This window comes from Phyllobates terribilis, unplaced genomic scaffold, assembly GCF_046119375.1.
Source record: "Phyllobates terribilis strain yellow unplaced genomic scaffold, ASM4611937v1 Scaffold_3__8_contigs__length_932513732, whole genome shotgun sequence".
Taxonomy (NCBI): domain Eukaryota; kingdom Metazoa; phylum Chordata; class Amphibia; order Anura; family Dendrobatidae; genus Phyllobates; species Phyllobates terribilis.
The window spans coordinates 679417383-679437582 of NW_027362763.1; the positions used below are offsets into that span (position 1 = coordinate 679417383).

The following is a 20200-nucleotide window of genomic DNA, read 5'->3' on the forward strand; positions in this document are numbered from 1 at the left end:
ATTCTTGTACATAGGAGCAGTATTATAATAGTTATATTCTTGTACATAGGGGACAGTATTGTAGTAGTTATATTCTTGTACATAGGAGCAGTATTATAGTAGTTATATTCTTGTACATAGGGGGCAGTATTATAGTTGTTATATTCTTGTACATAGCAGCAGTATTATAGTAGTAATATTCTTGTACATAGGTGGCAGTATTATAGTAGTTATATTCTTGTACATAGGGGCAGGATTATAGTAGTTATATTCTTGTACATAGGGGCAGTATTATAGTAGTTATATTCTTGTACATAGGGGCAGTATTATAGTAGTTCTATTGTTGTACATAGGGGGCAGTATTATAGAAGTTATATTATTGTGCATAGGGGCAGTATTATAGTAGTTATATTCTTGTATATGGGGACAGTCTTATAGTAGTTATATTCTTGTACATAGGAGCAGTATTATAGTAGTTATATTCTTGTACATAGGGGACAGTATTATAGTAGTTATATTCTTGTACATAGGGGGCAGTATTATAGTTGTTATATTTTTGAAAATATGGGGCAGTATAATAGTAGTTATATTCTTGTACATAGGAGCAGTATTATAGCAGTTATATTCTTGTATATAAGAGGCAGTATTATAGCTGCTATATTCTTATACATAGGATCAGTATTATAGTAGTTATATTCTTGTACATAGGATCAGTATTATTGTACTTAAATTCTTGTACATAGGGGGCAGTATTATAGTAGTTATATTCTCGTACATAGGGGGCAGTATTATAGTAGCTATATTCTTGTACATAGGAGGCAGTATCATAGTAGTTATATTCTTGTACATAGGGGGCAGTATTATAGTAGTTATATTCTTGTACATAGGGGGCAGTATTATAGTAGTTATATTCTTGTACATAGGGGGCAGTATTATAGTAGCTATATTCTTGTACATAGGAGGCAGTATCAAAGTAGTTATATTCTTGTACATAGGGGGCAGTATTATAGTAGTTATATTCTTGTACATAGGGGGCAGTATTATAGTAGTTATATTCTTGTACATAGAAGAAGTATAATAGTAGTTATATTCTTGTACATAGGAGCAGTATTATAATAGTTATATTCTTGTACATAGGGGACAGTATTGTAGTAGTTATATTCTTGTACATAGGAGCAGTATTATAGTAGTTATATTCTTGTACATAGGGGGCAGTATTATAGTTGTTATATTCTTGTACATAGCAGCAGTATTATAGTAGTAATATTCTTGTACATAGGTGGCAGTATTATAGTAGTTATATTCTTGTACATAGGGGCAGGATTATAGTAGTTATCTTCTTGTACATAGGGGGCAGTATTATAGTAGTTATATTCTTGTACATAGGGGCAGTATTATAGTAGTTCTATTGCTGTACATAGGGGGCAGTATTATAGAAGTTATATTATTATGCATAGGGGCAGTATTATAGTAGTTATATTCTTGTATATGGGGACAGTCTTATAGTAGTTATATTCTTGTACATAGGAGCAGTATTACAGTAGTTATATTCTTGTACATAGGGGACAGTATTATAGTAGTTACAGTTATATGAAAAAGTTTGGGCACCCCTATTAATCTTAAGCTTAATGTTTTATAAAAATTGGTGTTTTTGCAACAGCTATTTCAGTTTGATATATGTAATAACTGTTGGACACAGTAATGTTTCTGCCTTGAAATGAGGTTTATTGTACTAACAGAAAATGTGAAATCTGCATTCAAACAAAATTTGACAGGTGCATAAGTATGGGCACCCTTATCATTTTCTTGTTTTAAATACTCCTATCTACTTTTTACTGACTTACTAAAGCACTTTTTTTGGTTTTGTAACCTCATTGAGCTTTGAACTTCATAGCCAGGTGTATGCAATCATGAGAAAAGCTACTTAAAGTGGCCACTTGCAAGTTGTTCTCCTGTTTGAATCTCCTCTGAAGAGTGGCATCATGGGCTCCTCAAAACAACTGTCAAATGATCTGAAAACAAAGATTATTCAACATAGTTGTTCAGGGGAAGGATACAAAAAGCTGTCTCAGAGATTTAACCTGTCAATTTCCACTGTGAGGAACATAGTAAGGAAATGGAAGAACACAGGGACAGTTCTTGCTAAGGCCAGAAGTGGCAGGCCAAGAAAAACATCAGAAAGGCAGAGAAGAAGAATGGTGAGATCAGTCAAGGACAATCCTCAGACCACCTCCAGAGAGCTGCAGCATCAACTTGCTGCAGATGGTGTCACTGTGCATCGGTCAACTATACAACGCACTTTGCACAAGGAGAAGCTGTATGGGAGAGTGATGTGAAAGAAGCCGTTTCTGCAAGCACGCCACAAACAGAGTCGGCTGAGGTATGCAAAAGCACATTTGGAGAAGCCAATTTCTTTTTGAAAGAAGGTCCTGTGGACTGATGAAACCAAGATTGAGTTGTTTGGTCATACAAAAAGGCGTTATGCATGGCGGCAAAAGAACACAGCATTCCAAGAAAAACACTTGCTACCCACAGTAAAATTTGGTGGAGGTTCCATCATGCTTTGTGGCTGTCTGGCCAATGCCGGGACCGTCAATCTTGTTAAAGTTGAGGGACGCATGGATTCCACTCAGTATCAGCAGATTCTTGACAATAATGTTCAAGAATCAGTGACAAAGTTGAAGTTACGCAGGGGATGGATCTTTCAGCAAGACAATGATCCAAAACACCGCTCCAAATCTACTCAGGCATTCATGCAGAGGAACAATTACAATGTTCTGGAATGGCCATCCCAGTCCCCAGACCTGAATATCATTGAACATCTGTGGGATCATTTGAAGAGGGCTGTCCATGCTCGGCGACCATGAAACTTAACTGAACTGGAATTGTTTTGTAAAGAGAAATGGTCAAAAATACCTTCATCCAGGATCCAGGAAATCATTAAAAGCTACAGGAAGCGACTAGAGGCTGTTATTTTTGCAAAAGGAGGATCTACTAAATATTAATGTCACTTTTCTGGTGAGGTGCCCATACTTATGCACCTGTCAAATTTTGTTTGAATGCAGATTGCACATTTTCTGTTAGTACAATAAACCTCATTTCAAGGCAGAAACATTACTGTGTCCAACAGTTATTACATATATCAAACTGAAATAGCTGTTGCAAAAACACCAATTTTTATAAAACATTAGGCTTAAGATTAATAGGGGTGCCCAAACTTTTTCATATAACTGTATATTCTTGTACATAGGGGGCAGTATTATAGTAGTTATATTCTTGTACATAGGAGCAGTATTATAGTAGTTATATTCTTGTATATAAGAGGCAGTATTATAGCTGCTATATTCTTATACATAGGATCAGTATTATAGTAGTTATATTCTTGTACATAGGATCAGTATTATTGTACTTAAATTCTTGTACATAGGGGGCAGTATTATAGTAGTTATATTCTTGTACATATGGGGAAGTAATATAGCAGTTATATTCTTGTATATAGGGGGCAGTATTATAGTAGTCATATTATTGCACCTAGGAGCAGTATTATAGTAGTTATATTCTTGTACATAGGGGGGCAGTATTATAGTAGCTGTATTCTTGTATATAGGGGCAGTATTATAGTAGCTATATTCTTGTATATAAGGGGCAGTATTATAGTAGTTATATTCTTGTACATACGGAGCAGTATTATAGTAGTTATATTTTTGCACATTCTTGTACATAAGGGGCAATATTATAGTAGTTATATCCTTGTACATAGGGGTTAATATTATAGTAGTTATATTCTTGTACATAGGGGCAGTATTATAGTAGTTATATTCTTGTATATAGGGGCAGTATTATAGTAGTTGTATTCTTGTACATAGGGGGCAATATTATAGTAGTTGTAACATACCTGGCGGCGTCCTTGCATAGTGGTCCATCTCCCACTGTGCAAGAGCGCGCACTTGATCTCCAGTCCAGAATGTCTCTCTGGCTTCCCTCCATGCTGTCTGTTTGTGTCTGTTTCTGCTGCTTAAGGGCGGCGCCCGATCACTTCCTGCTTTTTGTACCTGCTGCAGGCACACCCCTTGTGCGACCTCAGCCTATTGCTGTCTGTCACCTGGTATTTAACCCAGCTGCTCCAATCAATCCCTGCCTGAGCATTGTGTTTCATTTAGTGTGCTCTTGCACTTTGAATGTGCCAGGTCCCTTCTGTGTTCTCTTGTCTGCCTATCCTGGAGGCTGTATTTCCAGGCCTGTCTGAACACGCTCCTAGCCTGTTCCTCCCGCCCTCTAGGGGCTGCATTCCTAGACCCGCTCCTGTATCTAGTCTGTCCTGTCTGAACACGCTCCTAGCCTGTTCCTCCCGCCTTCTAGGGGCTGCTACCTAGACCCGCTCCTGTATCTTGCTACTGTGTCTGTTCTTGCCTGTATATGCTTCTAGCCTGTTTCCCGTGTTTCTAAGGGTCCATACCTTTCCTTTTTCTGCAGAGTCTGAACTCGTACCTAACTCCTGCTCGTTGTCACTGTACTCCCGTTTGTGAGTTTGTGGTCCATTCGCTACTTCACTGCAAGTACCCTGTGGGTATCTGGTTCTGCCTTTCCCTTCCTGTCTGTTCCGTGTGAACAGAGCCCTGTCCCCCCTGCTCTGCCTTTGCTCACCACTCCGGCGGTTCTAGCCTGCTCTGCCTTTGCTCACCGCTCCGGCGGTTCTAGCCTGCTCTGCCTTTGCTCACCGCTCCGGCGGTTCTAGCCTGCTCTGCCTTTGCTCACCGCTTCGGCGGTTCTAGCCTGCTCTGCCTTTGCTCACCGCTCCGGCGGTTCTAGCCTGCTCTGCCTTTGCTCACCGCTCTGGCGGTTCTAGCCTGCTCTGCCTTTGCTCACCGCTCCGGCGGTTCTAGCCTGCTCTGCCTTTGCTCACCGCTCTGGCGGTTCTAGCCTGCTCTGCCTTTGCTCACCGCTCCGGCGGTTCTAGCCTGCTCTGCCTTTGCTCACCGCTCCGGCAGTCTCGCTCTGCTCTGACTCCTTTGCTCACTGCTCCGGCAGTCTCGCTCTGCTCTGACTCCTTTGCTCACTGCTCCGGCAGTCTCGCTCTGCTCTGACTCCTTTGCTCACTGCTTCGGCAGTCTCGCTCTGCTCTGACTCCTTTGCTCACTGCTCCGGCAGTCTCGCTCTGCTCTGACTCCTTTGCTCACTGCTCCGGCAGTCTCGCTCTGCTCTGACTCCTTTGCTCACTGCTCCGGCAGTCTCGCTCTGCTCTGACTCCTTTGTTTACTGCCCCGGCAGTCTCGCTCTGCTCTGACTCCTTGCTCCGGCAGTCTCGCTCAGCTCTGACCCTTTGCTCACCGCTCCAGGCGGCCTTGTCCTGCTCTACTCTTGCTCACCGCTCCAGGCGGCCTTGTCCTGCTCTACTCCTGCTCACCGCACCAGGCGGCCTCGTCCTGCTCTACTCTTGCTCACTGCTCCAGGCGGCCTCGTCCTGCTCTACTCTTGCTTACCGCTCCAGACGGTCTCGTCCTGCCCTGCTCTCGCTCACCTCTCTGGGCGGCCTCACTCTGCTGTGTTTGTCCGCCACATCTGTGGTTCTGTTCCTGAGTCCCAGTGTGTACTGGGTCCTGTCCCACCTGTGTTCCTACCTGCTAGTGCCTCCCTGTCTGCACTCTAGCCGTGCTTGCCTGTACCCCCCTGCCTGCATACCCGCCTGCTTGCATACCAGTCGTGCCTGCCTATTCCCACCAGTCTGTGTGCCAGCCTAACCAGTCTGTTCCTGTATTCCCCTGTGTGGGTCAACAGCCGTGTCCGGGGTCTGTCCTGGAGTAGCACCTGGTCCCTCTGCTCGGTTCCTCCTTGGTGCACTGGCGTCGTATGCCGTCGTGCGACCCTGGTCGGATCGGGTGAATACCTAGTTACGCCCCTCCAGGCATTCACTCTCCGGCACGGTCCAGTGGAATCACACGCACACGCCGCTCAGCCCGGGCGTGTGCATTACAGCATGCTCAGGCCATGGTTCCGGTTGAGCCCCACGGCCTTCGCTCTCTGAGACGTTTTCCAGCGAATACATGCATTAAAAATAAATAACTAATTTTTTTTTTTCCTTAGCTGAGTTGCAGGCGAATTACGCACCCGTCCAGATGGATCTATCAGCTCTCGTTCCTGCGGATCCGCCACGTTACTATGGGGATCCAAGACAGAGTCGTGCATTTGTGGAGCAATGCATGCTACACTTCAAGTTCTACCCTCTATGTTTTCCCACAGATCGGGCTAAGGTGGGATTCATGATGTCTTACCTAGCGGGTGATGCCTTGAATTGGATCACCCCCCTATGGGACGCACAGGATCCTATCGTCCTGGACATAATGGCCTTCCTGGTGGCCTTTCTAATGGTCTTCGATGATCCTAACCCGGAGGCTCCTGCTGAAGCTTCACTTCCCAATATCCCGGAGCAGCCCCGATGGGTAATGTGTGTGGGTAGCGCAATAGTCCTCCAGCCCAATGAGACTACTGCCCACCCAGAATCCTCACAGGGTGACTACGCTCTCCGGAATACTTCTCCCAACCTCAAGAGGCAGTCCAGACATGCTAGACGTAGAGGCAAGCCGTCACGCCAGGGTTTGTCCTCCCTGAGACCTCCTGACCCCAACCTTGAAGTCCCTACTGAAGCTTCATCTCCCTGTATCCCGGAGAAGCCCCAACGGTTAATGTACATGGGTAGTGCACCAGTTCTCCTGCCCGAAGAGACTGCTGCCCACCCAGAATCCACACCGGAGGACCCCCTGATGCCTCCTGAATCCCCCGGGATACCACTTGATGACAATTGGAGAGAGACTTCCCTATACTCTGTACCTGATACCTCGCCCGCTTCGTCCAGTGAGTCCGACCTAGTGTTCCCCGAAGCAGAGGTTACCCCCGAGTCTCTACACCCCTCCGATCAGGCGGAGGATCTCCAGTTGTCTCCTGAACCCTTCGGGGTGCTACCTGGTAGCGAATGGACAGAGACTTTCCTATACTCGGCACCTGATACCTTGGCTGCTTCATCCAGTGAGTCCGACCTAGTGTACTCTGAAGCAGAGGTTACCCATGAATCTCTTCACCCCTCCGACCTGGCGGAGGACCTCCAGTTGTCTCCTGAGCCCTTCGGGGTGCTACCTGGTAGCGAAAGGACAGAGACTCTCCTATACTCTGTACCTGATACCTTGCTCGCTTCGTCCAGTGAGTCCAACCTAGTGTACTCCGAAGCAGAGGTTACCCATGAGTCTCTACACCCCTCCGACCAGGCGGAGGACCTCCAGTTGTCTCCAGAAGCCTTCGGGGTGCCACCTGGTGGTGAATGGACAGAGACTTTCCTATATCCTGGATCTGATACCTCGCTCGCTTCGCCTAGTGAGTCTAACCTAGTGTACTCCGAAGCAGAGGTTATTCCTGAGTCTCTACACCCCTCCGACCAGGACCTCCAGTTGTCTCCAGAACCCTTCGGGGTGCCACCTGGTGGTGAATGGACAGAGACTTTCCTATACTCGGCACCCGATACCTCGCCTGCTTCGTCCAGTGAGTCCGACCTAGTGTACTCTGAAGCAGATGTTTTCCCCGAGCCTCTTCACTCTTCTGACCCGGCGGAGGACCTCCAGTTGTTTCCTGAATCCTCCGGGGTACCACCAGATAACAAAGAGACAGTGACTTTTCCTCACCCTGTACCTGATAACCCGTCTATTTCTTCTTGTGAGTTTGACAAGATGTACCTCGAAGCAGAGATTACCCCCAAGTCTCTGCTCCCCTCCAACCCGGTGGAGGACTTCCAGTTGTCTCCTGTACCCTCTGGGGTGCCACCTGAAAATATATGGAGAGAGACTTCCTTGTGTGCTGTTCCTGGTACTCCACCCATTTCGTCTGTTGCTGAGGATGGCTGGATAGGAGGTAGCATCCTAGCTACCCAGAGGAGACCAGTTTTTCCGGTGGACAGTGGAAGTGATCTCCTTGAAGTGAAGGATTGGCCCTCGAATTCCCTGCGGAACATTCTGGCAGGCCTGAAGAAGAGGGGGCGTAAGGGGGGGGTACTGTAACATACCTGGCGGCGTCCTTGCATAGTGGTCCATCTCCCACTGTGCAAGAGCGCGCACTTGATCTCCAGTCCAGAATGTCTCTCTGGCTTCCCTCCATGCTGTCTGTTTGTGTCTGTTTCTGCTGCTTAAGGGCGGCGCCCGATCACTTCCTGCTTTTTGTACCTGCTGCAGGCACACCCCTTGTGCGACCTCAGCCTATTGCTGTCTGTCACCTGGTATTTAACCCAGCTGCTCCAATCAATCCCTGCCTGAGCATTGTGTTTCATTTAGTGTGCTCTTGCACTTTGAATGTGCCAGGTCCCTTCTGTGTTCTCTTGTCTGCCTATCCTGGAGGCTGTATTTCCAGGCCTGTCTGAACACGCTCCTAGCCTGTTCCTCCCGCCCTCTAGGGGCTGCATTCCTAGACCCGCTCCTGTATCTAGTCTGTCCTGTCTGAACACGCTCCTAGCCTGTTCCTCCCGCCTTCTAGGGGCTGCTACCTAGACCCACTCCTGTATCTTGCTACTGTGTCTGTTCTTGCCTGTATACGCTTCTAGCCTGTTTCCCGTGTTTCTCTATGTCCGTACCTTTCCTTTTTCTGCAGAGTCTGAACTCGTACCTAACTCCTGCTCGTTGTCACTGTACTCCCGTTTGTGAGTTTGTGGTCCACTCGCTACCTCACTACAAGTACCCTGTGGGTATCTGGTTCTGCCTTTCCCTTCCTGTCTGTTCCGTGTGAACAGAGCCCTGTCCCCGCTGCTCTGCCTTTGCTCACCGCTCCGGCGGTTCTAGCCTGCTCTGCCTTTGCTCACCGCTCCGGCGGTTCTAGCCTGCTCTGCCTTTGCTCACCGCTCCGGCGGTTCTAGCCTGCTCTGCCTTTGCTCACCGCTCCGGCGGTTCTAGCCTGCTCTGCCTTTGCTCACCGCTGCGGCGGTTCTAGCCTGCTCTGCCTTTGCTCACCGCTCCGGCGGTTCTAGCCTGCTCTGCCTTTGCTCACCGCTCCGGCAGTCTCGCTCTGCTCTGACTCCTTTGCTCACCGCTCCGGCAGTCTCGCTCTGCTCTGACTCCTTTGCTCACCGCTCCGGCAGTCTCGCTCTGCTCTGACTCCTTTGCTCACTGCTCCGGCAGTCTCGCTCTGCTCTGACTCCTTTGCTCACTGCTCCGGCAGTCTCGCTCTGCTCTGACTCCTTTGCTCACTGCTCCGGCAGTCTCGCTCTGCTCTGACTCCTTTGCTCACTGCTCCGGCAGTCTCGCTCTGCTCTGACTCCTTTGCTCACTGCTCCGGCAGTCTCGCTCTGCTCTGACTCCTTTGCTCACTGCTCCGGCAGTCTCGCTCTGCTCTGACTCCTTTGCTCACTGCCCCGGCAGTCTCGCTGTGCTCTGACTCCTTGCTCCGGCTGTCTCGCTCAGCTCTGACCCTTTGCTCACTGCTCCAGGCGGCCTTGTCCTGCTCTACTCTTGCTCACCGCACCAGGCGGCCTCGTCCTGCTCTACTCTTGCTCACTGCTCCAGGCGGCCTCGTCCTGCTCTACTCTTGCTCACCGCTCCAGACGGTCTCGTCCTTCCCTGCTCTCGCTCACCTCTCTGGGCGGCCTCACTCTGCTGTGTTTGCCCGCCACATCTGTGGTTCTGTTCCTGAGTCCCAGTGTGTACTGGGTCCTGTCCCACCTGTGTTCCTACCTGCTAGTGCCTCCCTGTCTGCACTCTAGCCGTGCTTGCCTGTACCCCCCTGCCTGCATACCCGCCTGCCTGCATACCAGTCGTGCCTGCCTATTCCCACCAGTCTGTGTGCCAGCCTAACCAGTCTGTTCCTGTATTCCCCTGTGTGGGTCAACAGCCGTGTCCGGGGTCTGTCCTGGAGTAGCACCTGGTCCCTCTGCTCGGTTCCTCCTTGGTGCACTGGCGTCGTATGCCGTCGTGCGACCCTGGTCGGATCGGGTGAATACCTAGTTACGCCCCTCCAGGCATTCACTCTCCGGCACGGTCCAGTGGAATCACACGCACACGCCGCTCAGCCCGGGCGTGTGCATTACAGCATGCTCAGGCCATGGTTCCGGTTGAGCCCCACGGCCTTCGCTCTCTGAGACGTTTTCCAGCGAATACATGCATTAAAAATAAATAAATAATTTTTTTTTTTCCTTAGCTGAGTTGCAGGCGAATTACGCACCCGTCCAGATGGATCTATCAGCTCTCGTTCCTGCGGATCCGCCACGTTACTATGGGGATCCAAGACAGAGTCGTGCATTTGTGGAGCAATGCATGCTACACTTCAAGTTCTACCCTCTATGTTTTCCCACAGATGGGGCTAAGGTGGGATTCATGATGTCTTACCTAGCGGGTGATGCCTTGAATTGGATCACCCCCCTATGGGACGCACAGGATCCTATCGTCCTGGACATAATGGCCTTCCTGGTGGCCTTTCTAATGGTCTTCGATGATCCTAACCCGGAGGCTCCTGCTGAAGCTTCACTTCCCAATATCCCGGAGCAGCCCCGATGGGTAATGTGTGTGGGTAGCGCAATAGTCCTCCAGCCCAATGAGACTACTGCCCACCCAGAATCCTCACAGGGTGACTACGCTCTCCGGAATACTTCTCCCAACCTCAAGAGGCAGTCCAGACATGCTAGACGTAGAGGCAAGCCGTCACGCCAGGGTTTGTCCTCCCTGAGACCTCCTGACCCCAACCTTGAAGTCCCTACTGAAGCTTCATCTCCCTGTATCCCGGAGAAGCCCCAACGGTTAATGTACATGGGTAGTGCACCAGTTCTCCTGCCCGAAGAGACTGCTGCCCACCCAGAATCCACACCGGAGGACCCCCTGATGCCTCCTGAATCCCCCGGGATACCACTTGATGACAATTGGAGAGAGACTTCCCTATACTCTGTACCTGATACCTCGCCCGCTTCGTCCAGTGAGTCCGACCTAGTGTTCCCCGAAGCAGAGGTTACCCCCGAGTCTCTACACCCCTCCGATCAGGCGGAGGATCTCCAGTTGTCTCCTGAACCCTTCGGGGTGCTACCTGGTAGCGAATGGACAGAGACTTTCCTATACTCGGCACCTGATACCTTGGCTGCTTCATCCAGTGAGTCCGACCTAGTGTACTCTGAAGCAGAGGTTACCCATGAATCTCTTCACCCCTCCGACCTGGCGGAGGACCTCCAGTTGTCTCCTGAGCCCTTCGGGGTGCTACCTGGTAGCGAAAGGACAGAGACTCTCCTATACTCTGTACCTGATACCTTGCTCGCTTCGTCCAGTGAGTCCAACCTAGTGTACTCCGAAGCAGAGGTTACCCATGAGTCTCTACACCCCTCCGACCAGGCGGAGGACCTCCAGTTGTCTCCAGAAGCCTTCGGGGTGCCACCTGGTGGTGAATGGACAGAGACTTTCCTATATCCTGGATCTGATACCTCGCTCGCTTCGCCTAGTGAGTCTAACCTAGTGTACTCCGAAGCAGAGGTTATTCCTGAGTCTCTACACCCCTCCGACCAGGACCTCCAGTTGTCTCCAGAACCCTTCGGGGTGCCACCTGGTGGTGAATGGACAGAGACTTTCCTATACTCGGCACCCGATACCTCGCCTGCTTCGTCCAGTGAGTCCGACCTAGTGTACTCTGAAGCAGATGTTTTCCCCGAGTCTCTTCACTCTTCTGACCCGGCGGAGGACCTCCAGTTGTTTCCTGAATCCTCCGGGGTACCACCAGATAACAAAGAGACAGTGACTTTTCCTCACCCTGTACCTGATAACCCGTCTATTTCTTCTTGTGAGTTTGACAAGATGTACCTCGAAGCAGAGATTACCCCCAAGTCTCTGCTCCCCTCCAACCCGGTGGAGGACTTCCAGTTGTCTCCTGTACCCTCTGGGGTGCCACCTGAAAATATATGGAGAGAGACTTCCTTGTGTGCTGTTCCTGGTACTCCACCCATTTTGTCTGTTGCTGAGGATAGCTGGATAGGAGGTAGCATCCTAGCTACCCAGAGGAGACTAGTTTTTCAGGTGGACAGTGGAAGTGATCTCCTTGAAGTGAAGGATTGGCCCTCGAATTCCCTGCGGAACATTCTGGCAGGCCTGAAGAAGAGGGGGCGTAAGGGGGGGGGTACTGTAACATACCTGGCGGCGTCCTTGCATAGTGGTCCATCTCCCACTGTGCAAGAGCGCGCACTTGATCTCCAGTCCAGAATGTCTCTCTGGCTTCCCTCCATGCTGTCTGTTTGTGTCTGTTTCTGCTGCTTAAGGGCGGCGCCCAATCACTTCCTGCTTTTTGTACCTGCTGCAGGCACACCCCTTGTGCGACCTCAGCCTATTGCTGTCTGTCACCTGGTATTTAACCCAGCTGCTCCAATCAATCCCTGCCTGAGCATTGTGTTTCATTTAGTGTGCTCTTGCACTTTGAATGTGCCAGGTCCCTTCTGTGTTCTCTTGTCTGCCTATCCTGGAGGCTGTATTTCCAGGCCTGTCTGAACACGCTCCTAGCCTGTTCCTCCCGCCCTCTAGGGGCTGCATTCCTAGACCCGCTCCTGTATCTAGTCTGTCCTGTCTGAACACGCTCCTAGCCTGTTCCTCCCGCCTTCTAGGGGCTGCTACCTAGACCCACTCCTGTATCTTGCTACTGTGTCTGTTCTTGCCTGTATACGCTTCTAGCCTGTTTCCCGTGTTTCTCTATGTCCGTACCTTTCCTTTTTCTGCAGAGTCTGAACTCGTACCTAACTCCTGCTCGTTGTCACTGTACTCCCGTTTGTGAGTTTGTGGTCCACTCGCTACCTCACTGCAAGTACCCTGTGGGTATCTGGTTCTGCCTTTCCCTTCCTGTCTGTTCCGTGTGAACAGAGCCCTGTCCCCGCTGCTCTGCCTTTGCTCACCGCTCCGGCGGTTCTAGCCTGCTCTGCCTTTGCTCACCGCTCCGGCGGTTCTAGCCTGCTCTGCCTTTGCTCACCGCTCCGGCGGTTCTAGCCTGCTCTGCCTTTGCTCACCGCTCCGGCGGTTCTAGCCTGCTCTGCCTTTGCTCACCGCTCCGGCGGATCTAGCCTGCTCTGCCTTTGCTCACCGCTCCGGCAGTCTCGCTCTACTCTGACTCCTTTGCTCACCGCTCCGGCAGTCTCGCTCTGCTCTGACTCCTTTGCTCACTGCTCCGGCAGTCTCGCTCTGCTCTGACTCCTTTGCTCACTGCTCCGGCAGTCTCGCTCTGCTCTGACTCCTTTGCTCACTGCTCCGGCAGTCTCGCTCTGCTCTGACTCATTTGCTCACTGCCCCGGCAGTCTCGCTCTGCTCTGACTCCTTTGCTCACTGCTCCGGCAGTCTCGCTCTGCTCTGACTCCTTTGCTCACTGCTCCGGCAGTCTCGCTCTGCTCTGACTCCTTTGCTCACTGCCCCGGCAGTCTCGCTCTGCTCTGACTCCTTGCTCCGGCTGTCTCGCTCAGCTCTGACCCTTTGCTCACCGCTCCAGGCGGCCTTGTCCTGCTCTACTCTTGCTCACCGCACCAGGCGGCCTCATCCTGCTCTACTCTTGCTCACTGCTCCAGACGGCCTCGTCCTGCTCTACTCTTGCTCACCGCTCCAGACGGTCTCGTCCTTCCCTGCTCTCGCTCACCTCTCTGGGCGGCCTCACTCTGCTGTGTTTGCCCGCTACATCTGTGGTTCTGTTCCTGAGTCCCAGTGTGTACTGGGTCCTGTCCCGCCTGTGTTCCTACCTGCTAGTGCCTCCCTGTCTGCACTCTAGCCGTGCTTGCCTGTACCCCCCTGCCTGCATACCCGCCTGCCTGCATACCAGTCGTGCCTGCCTATTCCCACCAGTCTGTGTGCCAGCCTAACCAGTCTGTTCCTGTATTCCCCTGTGTGGGTCAACAGTCATGTCCGGGGTCTGTCCTGGAGTAGCACTTGGTCCCTCTGCTCGGTTCCTCCTTGGTGCACTGGCGTCGTATGCCGTCGTGCGACCCTGGTCGGATCGGGTGAATACCTAGTTACGCCCCTCCAGGCATTCACTCTCCGGCACGGTCCAGTGGAATCACACGCACACGCCGCTCAGCCCGGGCGTGTGCATTACAGTAGTTATATTATTGTACATAGTGGGCAGTATTATAGTAGTTATATTCTTGTACATAGGGAGCAGTATTATAGTAGTTATATTCTTGTACATAGGAGCAGTATTATAGCAGTTATATTCTTGTACATTGGGGCAGCATTATAGTAGTTATATTCTTGTACATAGGGGGCAATATTATAGTAGTTATATTCTTGCACATAGGTGCAGTATTATAGTAGTTATATTCTTGTACATAGGGGCAGTAATATAGCAGTTATATTCTTGTACATACAAGCAGCATTAAAGTAGTTATATTCTTGAACATAGGGGGCAGTATTATAGTAGTTATATTCTTGTACATAGGGGGCAATATTATAGTAGTTATATTCTTGTACATAGGGGCAGTATTATAGTAGTTATATTCTTGTACATAGGGGGCAGTATTATAGTAGTTATATTCTTGTACATAAGGGGCAGTTTTATAGTAATTATATTCTTGTACATAGAAGAAGTATAATAGTAGTTATATTCTTGTACATAGGAGCAGTATTATAATAGTTATATTCTTGTACATAGGGGACAGTATTGTAGTAGTTATATTCTTGTACATAGGAGCAGTATTATAGTAGTTATATTCTTGTACATAGGGGGCAGTATTATAGTTGTTATATTCTTGTACATAGCAGCAGTATTATAGTAGTAATATTCTTGTACATAGGTGGCAGTATTATAGTAGTTATATTCTTGTACATAGGGGCAGTATTATAGTAGTTATATTCTTGTACATAGGGGGCAGTATTATAGTAGTTATATTCTTGTACATAGGGGCAGTGTTATAGTAGTTCTATTGTTGTACATAGGGGGCAGTATTATAGAAGTTTTATTATTGTGCATAGGGGCAGTATTATAGTAGTTATATTCTTGTATATGGGGAGCAGTATTATAGTAGTTATATTCTTGTACATAGGAGTAGTATTATAGTAGTTATATTCTTGTACATAGGGGGCAGTATTATAGTAGTTATATTCTTGTACATAGGTGGCAGTATTATAGAAGATATATTATTGTGCATAGGGGCAGTATTATAGTAGTTATATTCTTGTACATAGGAGAAGTATTATAGTAGCTATATTCTTGTACATAGGAGCAGTATTATAGTAGTTATGTTCTTGTACATAGGAGCAGTATTATAGAAGTTATATTCTTGTACATAGGGGCAGTATTATAGTAGTTATATTCTTGTACATAGGGGCAGTATTATAGAAGTTATATTATTGCACATAGGGGCAGTATTATAGTAGTTATATTCTTGTATATGGGGAGCAGTATTATAGTAGTTATATTTTTGTACATAGGAGCAGTATTATAGTAGTTATATTCTTGTACATTTGGGACAGTATTATAGTAGTTATATTCTTGTACATAGGGGCAGTATTATAGTAGTTATATTCTTGTACATAAGAGCAGTTTTATAGCAGTTATATTCTTGTACATAGGAGCAGTAGTATAATAGTTATAGTCTTGTACTTAGGGGGTAGTATTATAGTAGTTATATTCTTGTACATAGGGGACAGTATTATAGTAGTTATATTATTGTACATAGGGGACAGTATTATAGTAGTTATATTCTTGTACATAGGGGCAGTATTATAGTAGTTATATTCTTGTACATAGGGTGCAGTATTATAGAAGTTGTATTATTGTGCATAGGAGAAGTATTATAGTAGTTATATTCTTGTACATAGGGAGCAGTATTATAGTAGTTATATTCTTGTACATAGGGGCAGTATTATAGTAGTTATATTCTTGTACATAGGGGCAGTATTATAGCAGTTATATTCTTGTACATAGGGAGCGGTATTATAGCAGTTATATTCTTGTACATAGGAGCAGTATTATAGTAGTTATAGTCTTGTACATAGGGGGCAGTATTATAGTAGTTATATTCTTGTACATAGGAGCAGTATTATAGTAGTTATATTCTTGTATATGGGGAGCAGTATTATAGTAGTTATATTCTTGTACATAGGAGCAGTATTATAGTAGTTATATTCTTGTACATAGGGGGCAGTATTATAGTAGTTATATTCTTGTACATAGGATCAGTATTATTGTAGTTATATTCTTGTACATGTGGGGCAGTATTGTAGTAGTTATATTCTTGTACATAGGGGGCAGTATTATAGTAGTTACATTCTTGTACATAGGGGCAGTATTATAGCAGTTATATTCTTGTACATAGGGAGCGGTATTATAGCAGTTATATTCTTGTACATAGGAGCAGTATTATAGTAGTTATAGTCTTGTACATAGGGGGCAGTATTATAGTAGTTATATTCTTGTACATAGGAGCAGTATTATAGTAGTTATATTCTTGTATATGGGGAGCAGTATTATAGTAGTTATATTCTTGTACATAGGAGCAGTATTATAGTAGTTATATTCTTGTACATAGGGGGCAGTATTATAGTAGTTATATTCTTGTACATAGGATCAGTATTATTGTAGTTATATTCTTGTACATGTGGGGCAGTATTGTAGTAGTTATATTCTTGTACATAGGGGGCAGTATTATAGTAGTTACATTCTTATATATAGGACCAGTATTATGGTAGTTATATTCTTGTACATAGGGGCAGTATTATAGTAGTTATATTCTTGTACATAGGAGCAGTATTATAGTAGTTATATTCTTGGACATAGGGGGCAGTATTATAGTAGTTATATTCTTGTAAATAGAGGACGTATTATAGTAGTTATATTCTTGTACATAGGGGGCTGTATTATAGCAGTTATATTCTTGTTCATAGGAGCAGTATTATAGTAGTTATATTCTTGTACATAGGAGCAGTATTATAGCAGTTATATTCTTGTACATAGGGGCAGTATTATAGTAGATATATTCTTGTACATAGGGGCAGTATTATAGTAGTCATATTATTGTACCTAGGAGCAGTATTATAGTAGTTATATTCTTGTACATAGGGGGGCAGTATTATAGTAGTTGTATCCTTGTATTTAGGGGCAGTATTATAGTAGTTATATTCTTGTATATAAGGGCACTATTATAGTAGTTATATTCTTGAATATAGAGCAGTATTATAGTAGTTATATTCTTGTACATAGGGGGCAGTATTATAGTAGTTATATTCTTGTATATAGGAGCAGTATTATAGTAGTTATATTCTTGTACATAGGAGCAGTATTATAGTAGTTATATTCTTGTACATAGGAGCAGTATTATAGTAGTTATATTCTTGTACATAGGGGGCAGTATTATAGTAGTTATATTCTTGTACATAGGGGCACTATTATAGTAGTTATATTCTTGAATATAGGGCAGTATTATAGTAGTTATATTCTTGTACATAGGGGGCAGTATTATAGTAGTTATATTCTTGTACATAGGGGCCGTATTATAGTAGTTATATTCTTGTACATAGGAGCAGTTTTATAGCAGTTATATTCTTGTACATAGGAGCAGTATTATAATAGTTATAGTCTTGTACATAGGGGGTAGTATTATAGTAGTTATATTCTTGTACATAGGGGACAGTATTATAGTAGTTATATTATTGTACATAGGGGACAGTATTATAGTAATTATATTCTTGTACATAGGGGCAGTATTATAGTAGTTATATTCTTGTACATAGGGGGCAGTATTATAGAAGTTGTATTATTGTGCATAGGAGAAGTATTATAGTAGTTATATTTTTGTACATAGGGAGCAGTATTATAGTAGTTATATTCTTGCACATAAGGGCAGTATTATAGTAGTTATATTCTTGTACATAGGGGCAGTAATATAGCAGTTATATTCTTGTACATAGGGAGCGGTATTATAGCAGTTATATTCTTGTACATAGGAGCAGTATTATAGCAGTTATAGTCTTGTACATAGGGGGCAGTATTATAGTAGTTATATTCTTGTATATGGGGAGCAGTATTATAGTAGTTATATTCTTGTACATAGGAGCAGCATTATAGTAGTTATATTCTTGTATATGGGGAGCAGTATTATAGTAGTTATATTCTTGTACATAGGAACAGTATTATAGCAGTTATATTCTTGTACATAGGGAGCGGTATTATAGCAGTTATATTCTTGTACATAGGAGCAGTATTATAGTAGTTATAGTCTTGTTCATAGGGGGCAGTATTATAGTAGTTATATTCTTGTACATAGGAGCAGTATTATAGTAGTTATATTCTTGTATATGGGGAGCAGTATTATAGTAGTTATATTCTTGTACATAGGAACAGTATTATAGTAGTTATATTCTTGTACATAGGGGGCAGTATTATAGTAGTTATATTCTTGTACATAGGATCAGTATTATTGTAGTTATATTCTTGTACATGTGGGGCAGTATTGTAGTAGTTATATTCTTGTACATAGGGGGCAGTATTATAGTAGTTACATTCTTATATATAGGACCAGTATTATAGTAGTTATATTCTTGTACATAGGGGCAGTATTATAGTAGTTATATTCTTGAACATAGGAGCAGTATTATAGTAGTTATATTCTTGGACATAGGGGGCAGTATTAAAGTAGTTATATTCTTGTAAATAGAGGACGTATTATAGTAGTTATATTCTTGTACATAGGGGGCTGTATTATAGCAGTTATATTCTTGTTCATAGGAGCAATATTATAGTAGTTATATTCTTGTACATAGGAGCAGTATTATAGCAGTTATATTCTTGTACATAGGGGCAGTATTATAGTAGATATATTCTTGTACATAGGGACAGTATTATAGTAGTCATATTATTGTACCTAGGAGCAGTATTATAGTTGTTATATTCTTGTACATAGGGGGGCAGTATTATAGTAGTTGTATTCTTGTATTTAGGGGCAGTATTATAGTAGTTATATTCTTGTATATAAGGGCACTATTATAGCAGTTATATTCTTGAATATAGAGCAGTTTATAGTAGTTATATTCTTGTACATAGGGGGCAGTATTATAGTAGTTATATTCTTGTATATAGGAGCAGTATTATAGTAGTTATATTCTTGTACATAGGAGCAGTATTATAGTAGTTATATTCTTGTACATAGGAGCAGTATTATAGTAGTTATATTCTTGTACATAGGGGGCAGTATTATAGTAGTTATATTCTTGTACATAGGGGCACTATTATAGTAGTTATAGTCTTGAATATAGGGCAGTATTATAGTAATTATATTCTTGTACATAGGGGGCAGTATTATAGTAGTTATATTCTTGTATATAGGGGCAGTATTATAGTAGTTATATTCTTGTACATAGGGGACAGTATTATAGTAGTTATATTCTTGTACATAGGGGCCGTATTATAGTAGTTATATTCTTGTACATAGGAGCAGTTTTATAGCAGTTATATTCTTGTACATAGGAGCTGTATTATAATAGTTATAGTCTTGTACATAGGGGGTAGTATTATAGTAGTTATATTCTTGTACATAGGGGACAGTATTATAGTAGTTATATTATTGTACATAGGGGACAGTATTATAGTAGTTATATTCTTGTACATAGGGGCAGTATTATAGTAGTTATATTCTTGTACATAGGGGGCAGTATTATAGAAGTTGTATTATTGTGCATAGGAGAAGTATTATAGTAGTTATATTTTTGTACATAGGGAGCATTATTATAGTAGTTATATTCTTGTACATAGGGGCAGTATTATAGTAGTTATATTCTTGTACATAGGGGCAGTAATATAGCAGTTATATTCTTGTACATAGGGAGCGGTATTATAGCAGTTATATTCTTGTACATAGGAGCAGTATTATAGTAGTTATAGTCTTGTACATAGGGGGCAGTATTATAGTAGTTATATTCTTGTATATGGGGAGCAGTATTATAGTAGTTATATTCTTGTACATAGGAGCAGTATTATAGTAGTTATATTCTTGTATATGGGGAGCAGTATTATAGTAGTTATATTCTTGTACATAGGAGCAGTATTATAGTAGTTATATTCTTGTGCATAGGGGGCAGTATTATAGTAGTTATATTCTTGTACATAGGATCAGTATTATTGTAGTTATATTCTTGTACATGTGGGGCAGTATTGTAGTAGTTATATTCTTGTACATAGGGGGCAGTATTATAGTAGTTACATTCTTATATATAGGACCAGTATTATAGTAGTTATATTCTTGTACATAGGGGCAGTATTATATTAG

The 20200-nt window shown here is 44.7% G+C and overlaps 1 protein-coding gene across 2 annotated transcripts in view; it reads right to left on the reverse strand.

Moving 5' to 3' along the window:
- The window catches only part of LOC141257343 (calpain-13-like), a 212037-nt gene that overhangs the window by 79697 nt on the left and 112140 nt on the right, over positions 1-20200 (reverse strand). The window lies entirely within an intron of this gene.